This window comes from Aquarana catesbeiana, linkage group LG03 (assembly GCF_042186555.1).
Source record: "Aquarana catesbeiana isolate 2022-GZ linkage group LG03, ASM4218655v1, whole genome shotgun sequence".
NCBI classification, from domain to species: Eukaryota; Metazoa; Chordata; class Amphibia; order Anura; family Ranidae; genus Aquarana; species Aquarana catesbeiana.
The window spans coordinates 168723203-168735889 of NC_133326.1; positions in this window are offsets into that span (position 1 = coordinate 168723203).

Consider the following 12687-nt stretch of genomic DNA (forward strand, 5'->3'; position numbering starts at 1 on the left):
AGGGGCCAGGAGCACAGAAGAGACATCCGAGAAGAGGAGAATCCGGGCTGCCCTGTGCAAATCCACTACACAGAGGAGGTAAGTATAACAAGTTTTTTTTTTTTTTTTTTCTATAAAAATAACAAGAGACATTAATCAATTTACTTGCTGACTAGAGTTAATCTGTACTGTACTGTTACTATGCCATACATGGCATAGTAACAGGTTTACTCAGTTGCAGACTTGGTGGGTTTAGGGTGCTGTATATGCAAGATTTAATTTTAATTATTTATTCTACTGGCTGAACTCATCTTAGTCCGAGTAGCCAACAGCTAGGTCTAATCACTGTCACTAGGGGTCAAGGCAGAAGGTCTTCAGCTCCGTGTAAAGTTCCAACATATATTGACAGTAAGCTTATACAGGGCTCACTTCATCAGGAAGCCTAAGCCCACAGGTATCTTTGGCTTAAATTTTTATAATTCATCTTAGAATGTAGCAGAAGGTTTAACATTCTGACTACCTATCTTTGCAAACCATGAACTGAAAAAAAGGCACGAGCGTGACATAATTTAAACAACTAACCTGCAACTGTACCTGACAGTTACTTGTAGTATCTGTATTTGAGCCAAGTGTCATATTCTCTTCTGGCTCTTCACTGGGAATTTCAAAAATACTCAGAAGATCTTTGCTGGGGGGTTCAATCACATCCATTGCTTGGCTTTCAAGCACTTCTGGCTTCTGGAGAAATATTTTCATCTAAAATACAATTCAAATACTTTAAGAAGTGCAAACATAAAGATTCATGTATACAAGTTTTTTTTTTTTAATATGCGGTTTGAAAAACATTTTTTAAGAAAGAAGAGATCATTTTACCATGACCATGAAACCATTCTGGATCCCAGTGGCTTAAACAGGTAACAGGTCATACAGTCTGGAGCAGACTACTTGTAACATGCTCACACTCAGCCATTCATTGACTTTTAGCACCTCTACTGTTTCTTATAGATTTTTATCACCTGTAAGCTCTTTTGCATGTTAAAAGTCAAAAAACAAAAACAAAACAAAACCTTTTCAAACACTACACTGGAAAGCAGGCATCTTTGGGTACCTACAAACTGCCTCTCATCTTCGTATATAGGAGCTCAATAACCTAAGATGCTAAAATAGGATTTTTATAACAACTTACCTGTAAAATCCTTTTCTTGGCGTACATCATGTGACACAGAGCCTTAAGCAATTACTTAATGGGTTATAGGCCACCTTCAGGTGATGGACACTGGTTATACCCAATCCAGGAAGTTCACTCCCTATATAATCCCTCCTCCTTCCAGGAGCACATCAGTTTTTGTAGCAACATCATGGATCACAGAGCTCTAAGTAATTACGTCCCATAGCAATGCTACTTGAGGGGAGGGAGACAACCCGGAGGGTACCCCCAAACTTGAGGATCTACAGTATACTGCTGCCTGCAGCACACTGAGCCCGAAGGCGATATCCTCATACCTCCTTACATCCAGCTGATAACATTTTGTGAATGTATGAACTGAAGACCAAGTTGCGGCCTTACAGATCTGAGCCATGGAGGCCTGATGAGGCACTGCCCAAGAAGCACTAACTGCCCTGGTAGAGTGCGCCTTAACTTGAAAAGGGGGAATCTTACCCCTTAAATCATAAGTTTGGATTATCACTTGCCAAATCCACCTAGCGACAGTGGATTTTGATGCTGCCTGTCCTTTCTTAGGACCCTCTGGCAGAATAAATAAGACATCAGTCGTACTAATCTGAGCAGTTGCCTTTAAATAGATTTTCACTACTCTCACCACATCAAGACAATGTAGTGACCTTTCTTCCCTGGAACATGGTTTTGGAAAAAACGATGGCAGGACAATATCTTGGTTCAGGTGGAAACCTTAGACCACTTTTGGCAAAAAGTCTGGACGAGGGCGCAACACCACTCTGTCCTCATGAAAAATCAAATATGGCTGTTTACATGAAAGAGTAGCCAATTCCGAAACCCTCCTTTCTGAGGATTTAGCAACTAAAAATACCAACTTCCTTGTCAAAAGTACTAGGGGAATATGTTGTATTGGTTCAAATGGCTGATTTTGTAACATAGACAAAACTAAGTTCAAGTCCCAAGGGTTCAAGGGAGGCTCGACGGGCGGATAAAGCCGAGTTACCCTTTGTATAAAACCCCGGACTAAAGAATGAGTAGCAAGTGGTCTTTGAAATAAGACGATAAGGCCTTTAATAGTACTCAAGGCCAACGTCATCTCTACCCCTAATTGTACAAAGGCAAGAATTCTGCCTATGATATATCGCCGAGGGTGCCAACCCTTGGATTCACAACCAGGAAACATAAGCCCTTATGAAACATAGCCAAGCCGTTAAATTTAGAGACCGTAAGGAAGGATGGAATATCGGTCCCTGTGAGAGCAGATCTGGCTGTAGTGGGAGGGACCATGGGCCCTCCACTGCTATCTTTATGATTTCTGCATACCATAACCTTCTGGGCCATGCTGGTGCTACCAGAATTACCGGCTTTCTTTTCAGCTTGATCCTGCAAAGAATCAGAACTGAACAGAACAGAACTGATCCCATGGGCTCACCAACGCATTTGTTCCGCATGCGAGTGGATCCCTTGTTTGGGCCACAAAGTTGACTAACTTCATGTTGAACCTGGACGCTAGAAGATGTACGTCCGGAGTCCCCCATCTTTGGCAAAGTCCAGGCCTTTAGAGCCAGACGCACTGCCCAAATCTCTAGGATATTGATGGGCAAGGTTCTTTTGGTTCTTGACCACTGTCCTTGGACAGTTGCCTTTTCTAGTACTGCTCCCCAGCCTGAAAGGCTGGCATCCATCCTTCCCCCTTTCCAGATGACTGGTCTGAAGGATATTGCGTTCAACAGATTCTGGGTTAGTAACTGTGACAGACGCAGCCGGGAGAGAGACTTTTGGAGGGGACTGAATGCTAGCCTCTTGCCGATCGATCGTGGGCCCTGGCATTTGGAGAAACGGTGCTCTTTGTGAGCTGTATGCCTGGGGAACCTTGAGGTGGTATTACTGTGGATTCGGGTCCTGGTCCCCCAGGACACACAGACTCTGGGGACCCTGGATTTGCCATATTAGGAATAGTGGCTGATTCATAATGCTGGGACAAATACTGTTAGGAGATGCTGATGTCAATTCCAGCCACCTGTCTGTCTGTTGCCGGCTAGAATGTGTATTGTAAGTCTAGTATGGGATCTAAGAGTCATTAGATCCCCATTGTTGTTTGTGTTAATTAACTCTGCTATTGTGTGAAGAAAAGTCTGTGTTGATTTGTGATAATGTTGATTGGGTTTTCTGAGCTACAAGACGTCTGAGTCATCTAGGCTGTCTAAAGGGATTAGTTAATTAGCCCATGTTAATTAGGTTTCTGGTCACAGGTGTATGTTCAGAGTAATATGAGCCGGAGGTATGCACCTCCTCTTTTACTGTATAAAAGAGCCTGTATTTTTCAATAAAAGAGATTCCTGGTTGAACTTACATACAGCCTGCCTGGTGTTTGTTCTGAGCTACACAACTGGATTAGAACGGCACATAGCTGTAGTTCTAGTCCCGGAGCATAGGATGACCGAACCATCAGATGTTGCGATCTGCAATCTGATTCTATAGCCGCAGAGGAGTGTCGGGAGAGTGGAATCGAGCGAGCAGGAGCTCGTTACAGTAACCACTAAGTGGGGCTTTGGGACACTCTTGGGGACAGCCACATTGGCAAGTCTAAAGCTTGAATTGTTTTGTTCCAGACATGATACTGTTTTGCAAAAGTCTTGAATGAAACTGGGCATACGGAACTGCTTTGAATGAAGCCACCATCGTTCCTAGCATCCTCATGCAAAGGAGAATGGAGGGATCGCCTTTTAACCTGACCATCCGCACCAGCTCTGTTATGGAGGAGTTGATTTTTGCCTGAGACAAGAACACCTTTTCCTGAGCTGTCTCTATGATCAGACCCAGGTACTCCAGCCTTTTTAGCGGTATTAAGGAAGATTTCTCTAGGTTGAGAATCCAACCCGAACTTTCCAGATAATTGGTTGTACTGCGTACGCTTTGCTCCAAAAGAGCCACCGACTGATCTATTAGTAATAGATCGTCTAGGTACACTATGACTGTTGTGCCCTTAACCTGGCTAGAGGTGGGGCCAGCACTTTTGTGAAGACCCAGGGTGCTATGGGTAGCCTGAAGGGCAGGGCTACAAACTGAAAATGCTGCTGTTCTAACTCGAACCGCAGAAACTTTTGGTGAGTGGGAAATATAGGGACATGCAGATATGCATCCCTGATGTCGATTGATGCCAGAAGTTCTCCTCCTAGAAGGATAGAAAATACTGACCTGATCGTCGTCATGCGAAAGGAGCGGATCTTCAGGAACTGATTTAGATTTTTTAGATCTAGAATGGGTCTGACATCCCCATTTGGTTTTGGTACCATAAAAAGATTTGAATAAAATCCCAGACCTTGCTCTTTTGTGGGGGATCTGTGTGATCACCCCTTGAAATATCGATCTAGTGCCTGAAACAGAGATGGTCTTTTCTCTGGATCTTTGGGAACGCTTGACCTCTGGAAGCGAGACAGTGGAAAGTCCCGAAATTCCAGCTTGTACCCCAGCGTTACCGTGGAGATGACCCATCTGTCATGAATTTCCTTTTTCCAGACTTCTAAAACTGCAGAAGCCTTCCCCCCACCTTGGTGAGGGGGGTTGCCTCTTCATGATGAGGCTTTAGGATTCTGCTTTGCAGGTTTCCGACCCCAGGACTTCTTTTGAGCCTGGGTCTGACCCTGAGGTTTTCCTCTAGAGTCTGACGGCGGAGGCCGTCGCCACTGCTTAAAGGCGGAAGCCCCTGGAGCAGGGGAAAGAGCCCATTTAAATGAAGGGCGTTTATACTTTCTTTTGACTGGCAAAAGAGTACTTTTCCCACTAGAAATTGTTTGGATATATTTGTCCAAGTCTTCTCCAAATAGTCGCTCCGCATGAAAAGGGAACCCAACTAGGGGGTTTTTACATGGTGCTTCAGCTGACCAATTTTTTAACCACAGGATTCTACGCATATGCACAAGCATAAGCGTGAGGCGGGACACCTGGTGAACAGAATCTTTAATGGCATCCATGGTAAAGCATAATGCTTTTGGTAGTTCAGCCAATTCCCGAGCTTGTTGTGCAGGAATCTCTCTAAGGGCCTGTTTAAATTTGTCCTTTAGTGATCGAGAGGCACCTATTGCAGCAACTGCAGGCTGAGTAAAGGCACCTTCCAAGGAAAAAGTAGATTTTAGCCTCCCTGGCGGTATGATTAGGTCAGATTTTTGCATCTCAAAGTGGTACAATTATTTTGCATAGAAATTTGGCGTTTTATATTGTAGGCCTGTATTTCTTAGCAATAACACACTTAAATCTGTCCACCAAGAGTCTAGTAGATATCCCAGGTATGATGAAGTTTGAAACACAAAATCATAAATGATAATATAATAAATAATTATAAAAAATAATAACATAATAATAATAAAACTAGAAAAGGTACAATTTCTGGGGAAATTGTGAAAGTGTTCTTGCCTCTACAACTGGAGTGGGCGGAGTAACTGGGTGGAGTGGCTTGAGTAACTGTGAAAAGTGTTAAAAAGCTTAATATTTTAAAAAGTATAAATAGTAGTAAAAAAGTTCCATCATTCGCTGAAAGAGCTGAACATTTTTTTCAAAAGTAATTTTTTTTTTCAAAAATGAATTTTTTTATTTGAAAAATAATTTTTTTTCGAAATTATTATTTTTTTTAAAGTAATTTTTTTTTCAAAAATAATTTTTTTTTTTCAAAAATATTTTTTTTTTCAAATATATATTTTTTTCAAAAATAATTTTTTTTTTAAAAGTAATTTTTTTTTCAAAAATATTTTTTTTTTTCAAAAATAATTTTTTTTTTTCAAAAATATTTTTTTTTTTCAAAAATTATTTTTTTTTTTTCAAAAATTATTTTTTTACTTTTTTCAAAAATATTTTTTTTTTTTCAAAAATATTTTTTTTTTTACATGGGGCGGTCATAATGTTTTGGCTGATCATGGGGTGGTCATAATGTTTTGGCTGATCATGGGGTTGTCAGCTTTTGTCACTTCCCACTCTAGTTTTGAACATTTCGCCATTCATTCCTATGGGACCAATTTCGCCGCAAAAACGTCATTTCGTGGACCATTCGGCAAAACATTCCACAAAGTAATAACACACCAATCGGGAACAATCCGCTCGTTTCGGTATATTATTTGTCTCTGTAGTGTGAAAACTGTGGGAGGAGTCTACAAGCATTATCAAGTCTAGCAGATGAAGTCACATGCATTTGGAGTGTCTCAGCATCTTGTGTTTACAACCACTGTTTCCTAGCAACGCTCATGCCCTGTTTATGCTTCCCAAATACTGCTTCATCAAAACTGCCCCATCAGAATTACCCCATCAAAACTGCCCCATCATATTCCTCTATTATAAATCAGTACATGGTGTGTCTGTCCCCTCCCCCGGGCTCTGTAATCAGCTGAGATGCTCCAGCCACCTTCCCCCCTGTGTATAACAGAAGCTTTGGTAACCATGGCAACAAAACAAACACTAACAGTACACTCTGATTAATGGCTAAAATTTCCTGAAATGACCTCTAAACAAATGGCCGTATTTTAAAAACTATACATCCTACAGCGAAGATCTTTATATTGTGAGAATCACAAGACCCAGACCTAGATTTTGATGTATAGTATGTCTCTGAAATATTAAAAATGAAGGCACAGTCGCAGTTTAGAAATTGCCCTTCAAATTTGGAGGGGGCTAGAGTGTAGTTTCAATGAATGTCAATGGACGGCGTGAGTTGCAAACAAATGGTCATATTGTGAAAACTATCAGGACTATGGCTTAGCCGTGGACATGTTTAGTGGCAGCAGGGATAGCTGAACGTTTTGATATAAGATTTGTGTAGGTGGGCTTGAAAATGAGGGAGTGGCGGCAGTTTAGAAATCATGTTCTGATTTTCCAGCTTTTGTCATCTCCCACTCTAGTTTCCCCATTCATTCCTATGGGACCAATTTCGCCGCAAAAACGACGATATTTCGTGAACCATTCGGCGAAACGTTCCACAAAGTAATAGCACACCATTCGGGAACAATCCGCACGTTTCGGTATATTACTTGTCTATGTAGTGTAAAAACTGTGGGAGGAGTTAGGGTGGTAAATTTGGCTATAATAATAAGAATAATATATATGTGAGATAACAGTAAGTGGTCTTGCTATGCAAGAACACTTAATTAATTTCCCCACGATTCACTATTGCTCAATTCTGCAAGTGTTCTAATTTACTATCGCTATTTTCTAGCTGGTGTAAAACCACTTTTGATGTAAAGGGAGACTTTTTGGTTGCTATGGACAATCTCAGGTTTCCAGGCAGAAAGAACAGTTTATATAATATAAAAACTGCATGCAGGGCATTGGACAAAGCACTGGGGACAAAAGGGATGTGAAATAATTTCATACAGTAATGTAATCTGTAAGATTACAGTGTACTGTAAGTATTATGATTTTTCACTTTTTTGAATTTGCCGCCGGGCTCCGCCCCCCCGTGCGTCGCAACGCTCGCAGGGAACAGAGCCTGGCACAGAGAGGCTTCAGACGGAGAACAGAGCCCACAGACACAGAGGGGTGACATTGCAGGATCCTGGGAACAAGGCAAGTATACCGCACCAGGATCCTGCAATGCAATCCCGAGTGTGGCTCTGGGTTACCGCTAATAGTGCTGAAAATTAACCCCGAGCCACACTTGGGAAAACCGCCAGGGAGGTTAACAGGGATTCCAACTTTTTATCTGTTGGATTCTTAAGCATTTGTGCATTGTCTACAGGACAAGTTAGGCCTTTATTCACACTGGAAATCGCAGCATCAACTGCTGGTACTTTCCATTTTTTGGAGAATCTCTCCTCCAGGGGATAGAGAATTGAAAATCTCTTAGGAGGGAGAAAAATGCTTATCTGGGTGATCCCATTCAGCAAAAATAAGCTGTTCTAGTAATACATGTGCAGGAAACGGGCTGAGAAGATTTTAAGGAACCCAAGGAAGAAACCAAGCTTTCAGGAGACTGCGTTAGGGGCAGCATGAAAGTGTAACGAACCATCTCCGTAAGAGTTTGTATCAGCAATTTCTCAGATTGTGAGGCTGAAAAGGGTTCATCTCTCATTGTCATCGGTTTGTTTTTCCTCCTGATCGACTGAGGGTAACACCTCATCCTGAGCCCACTGTTCCCCTTGCAAAGGTTCTGAAGTGGGGGAGGGGGATCTAGCACGTTTCCTATCCATTTGAATGAAGGATGCGATTAAAGCCACTAACCTTTCTTCCAGAACCTGCAGGGTGGAGGAAAGGACATCTTCAGTCACGTATACAGGGGCTGAGATGTGAGAAGCAGCTGCACCATCAGTTTGTTCCAATGGCTCACCCTGACTTGCCATAACTGGAAATTCAGGCGAGGACGACAGAGTGGAAACGCGACTCGAGATCCTAATGTCTGGGGGTGAAACCTTTACTTTTTTGGTTTTTGTGGTGTCTTTTTTGGTAAGCATAGTCCTAAGTACAAAAACAGAGGCACTATACAAATTGCACTTAATCGCTGAATATAGTCATGACATTTAAAGCCGCTATAAAGTTCAGCCTAGTGCTGGGAAAAGAAGTCTTTCCTGTATCAGGAATGCCAGTTTGCAACCCTCAGATGCTCCACCGTTCTGTGTCCCTGTGCGCAGACTGCTTTGTTTCCTCCTTGAGGAGAGACTTTCCCAGCCGTCTTTTATTTTGCCTGCCGTTTGTCCTCGTGGACGTTCACGGCGCTGTGCTTAGGCCCCGCCCCCTCCTGAAAAAATCCGCCCCTCTGCTTCATTTCTCGTTTGCGGCATTTTTCAGGCCCAACACGAGGGGAGCAGAGCCCTGTCAGCAGCAGGTCAATAAACAGCATCACAGTAAAAAACATTTAGCGGGTGGGGGGGGTAATGTAAGGGGGTACAGCGCTGACCTCCCCCTAAACCTCAGTCCCTTCGGGGGGGAGATAGAAAACATTTTGTCAGATTTTTTCTTACCTGTGAAAAAAATCCCCCTCCACACGCTGCTGCAGCCACACAGAGACTGAGCTTTACAGTGAAGACAACAGAGTAAGGTATGTGCATAGACTCCCTCTAGTGGAGAAGGCATGACAACAATTTTTCCCTAATAGAAGAATACATAGGTAAACCTTTCAGTTCCTAAGTTTCTACTCTTACCTTATCCCCGCCGCAGAATTTGCTGAATTACCAGACAATCCAACCTTCACCCATCACGACGGGCTGCGTTTAGCAAACCTTCAAGGACCGGGTCCCTAATATCGGGGTTCCAACTCCATTGGACCTGTAAAGCACCCCACCAGGAAAGCTAGGTAATGTAGCAAGACCAAAGCCCTAGGTTCCTGGGGTCCAGCCCTACAAAGAGAGGCTTACAGGCAAAACCTTGTGCTTCAGATACGAGGCCCCAGGTACCATCCTTTTAGACTTTAATGGCACTTTGGGTGGATCTGGTCTTTATGGAGGCTATTTAAATCCAGCATGGATCCCTCCTGGAGCTCCTCAGAGCACATCTTCAGTCGTGACCAACACCTTAGACACTGGCGAAAAAACTGATGTGCTCCTGGAAGGAGGAGGGGTTATATAGGGAGTGAACTTCCTGGATTGGGTATAACCAGTGTCCATCACCTCAAGGTGGCCTATAACCCATTAATTACTTAAAGTGGAGTTCCACCCACTTTTACAACTCTTCAGCATCCCTCACTAAACTGTACACTGTAAACAAATTGGATATTTTTAAATTTTTTTTCTCAGCATCTACTGTATATCTGCTGTGTTCATTTTTCACTTCCTCCTCCCTGGCCGCGGCCCATCGCATCATTTCCTGTTTGCAATGCCTTCTGGGAAGGAGCGGCAACTTCCTCTGAAACTGCCATTGCTATGGAAACCTGACCTGAACCTATTACACTGCTTGTGCTGCACTGAGCATGTGGGGCGGCAACTTCCTCTGAAACTGCCAATGCTATGGAAACCTGACCTGAAACCTATTACACTGCTTGTGCTGCACTGAGCATGTGCAAGATCTGCAATGATGAGATCCAGGAAGAAATACCGTCTGGCTTCAGATGCCCACACTTAAGATGGCCACGGCCTGCTGTAAGTTTATAAAATAACAAACTACTGCTATAAACTAACAAAACAGACCTTAGTTTACAGACTAACTTTAATAGAATACATTAAGCTTGTGTATTATAGGGGTATTTTTATTTAAAAAGTATAATTAGGGCCGGAACACCACTTTAAGGCTCTGTGTCCCATTATGTACAATAAAGAAATAATGATTCCATTGTCAATGGTTCTGCCCCTCTCCACCTTCCCACCTCTAGTGCCTTGCCAATAGCCCATAAATATGAAAGATGGCCTCACTAACCAATAACAACCTGGTGGTTGTATGCCTTTACAAAATACTAAGAGGGTGCTATTCAATGTGATAATTTAAAATTGTATTTCCCACAGAACTACGTAAAAAGTATGACACATCATTCTTCATAAAATACACATTAGCACTCAACTGCTTTGGTATAAGGAAAATAGGCAGCTTTTTTTTCCCCTCAGTACTATTACTCCATCCTGTCAAGTTACTGAGCAGGCAGGCTCTCAAACAATAATTCATTTTGACAATCCAATATAAGCTTACATAAAAAAATATTCTTTCATGTTTTGTGTGCTGCCTGTCTTCTGGCCCTCTTTTCACAACTTCCTGGACTCCCTGCATGCTTTGCAGCTTCTTCTCTGCTGTTTACTTTCAATGTCTGATGACTACATATCCCATGGTACCTTACTGCTTGCCAGCAGTGATTACTGTACTGACTCCGCCTCCTGTAGTGTAATTGTTCCCTCATCAAACCAATAAAGCGCTGTGCCCAGGCTCTATATCACAATTCTAAATATAACCCTGTCCTATCCAACTGCAGAAAGGCAAGTTGATGTGGCTTGGGGCCAGTGCAGTGTTTCATATGTGCTATATAAAATCCCGGTGTAGGAACATCATAGCCCAGCTGGAGAGAGAAATACATCATTCATGCATACACGGGTAAATGCCAATATAAAAGAGCTTCTGTATGTACACGATTACAGCCATGCACTTTTTTGGCCGGCTGTATGCACCACCTGGGAGATTAGTAAAAACTGGGGGTTATTTACTAAAGCAGGGGTCCTCAAACTACGGCCCGCGGGCCGAATCCGGCCCTCCAGCGTTTTTTATCCGGCCCACGGACTGCCCCTTTAACATTGCAGCACTCCCCCTGCCATCTGCTCCCTCCATCACACAGGACGGGAAACATGACAGGCCCGGACAAAGGACCTTCTGTGCTAAGAAGCAGGTGATTGGTTACTAGGCATCGGGCGGTCCCAGGAACCAATCACCTGCCCCTCACTTCCAAAGTCCCACCCTCCGTCCGGACCTACCATGCCTCGCGTCCTGCGTGTTACAGGTAAGTGTTGAGTGGGAGTGCTGTGATATTATAGGGGGCGGCAGTGTAATATTGATATGGGGAGTCTGTGATGGGGGATCGGTGATATGAGGGGATCTGTGATATGGGGGGGGGGTCTGTGATATGGGGGGGGGGGGGGGGGGGGGGGGAGTCTGTGATATGAGGGGGGGGGGGGAGTCTGTGATATGGGGGGGGAGTCTGTGATATGGGGGGGGAGTCTGTGATATGGGGGGATATGTGATGGGGGATCTGTGATATGGGGGAGTCTGTGATATGATGGGGAATCTGTGATATGGGGTGATCTGTGATATGGGGGATCTGTGATGGGGAGGATCTGTGATGGGGAGGATCTGTGATGGGGAGGATCTGTGATGGGGAGATCTGTGATATGGGGAGTCTGTGATATGGGGGGGGTCTGTTATGGGGGGGATCTGTGATATAGGGGAGTCTGTTATAGGGGAGTCTGTGATATGGGGAGATCTGTGATGGGGGAGTCTGTTATGGGGGAGTCTGTTATGGGGGAGTCTGTTATGGGGGAGTCTGTTATGGGGGAGATCTGTGATATGGGGAGGTCTGTGATATGGGGAGGTCTGTGATATGGGGAGGTCTGTGATATGGGGGGGGTCTGTGATGGGGAGTCTGTTATGGGGGATCTGTGATATGGGGGATCTGTGATGGGGGAGTCTGTGATATGGGGAATCTGTGATGGGGGAGTCTGTGATATGGGGAGTCTGTGATATGGGGAGTCTGTTATGGGGGAGATCTGTGATATGGGGGGGATCTGTGATGGGGAGTCTGTTATGGGGGAGTCTGTGATAGGGGGAGTCTGTTATGGGGGAGATCTGTGATATGGGGGGGATCTGTGATGGGGAGTCTGTTATGGGGGGGATCTGTGATATGGGGGAGTCTGTTATGGGGGAGTCTGTGATAGGGGGAGTCTGTTATGGGGGAGTCTGTTATGGGGAGATCTGTGATATGGGGGGATCTGTGATGGGGAGTCTGTTATGGGGGGATCTGTGATGGCAGAGTCTGTGATGGGGGATATCTGTGATGGGGGAGTCTGTGCTATGGGGGGGGGCTGATATGGGGGGGATCTGTGATGGGGGAGTCTGTGATGGGGGAGTCTGTGATGGGGGAGTCT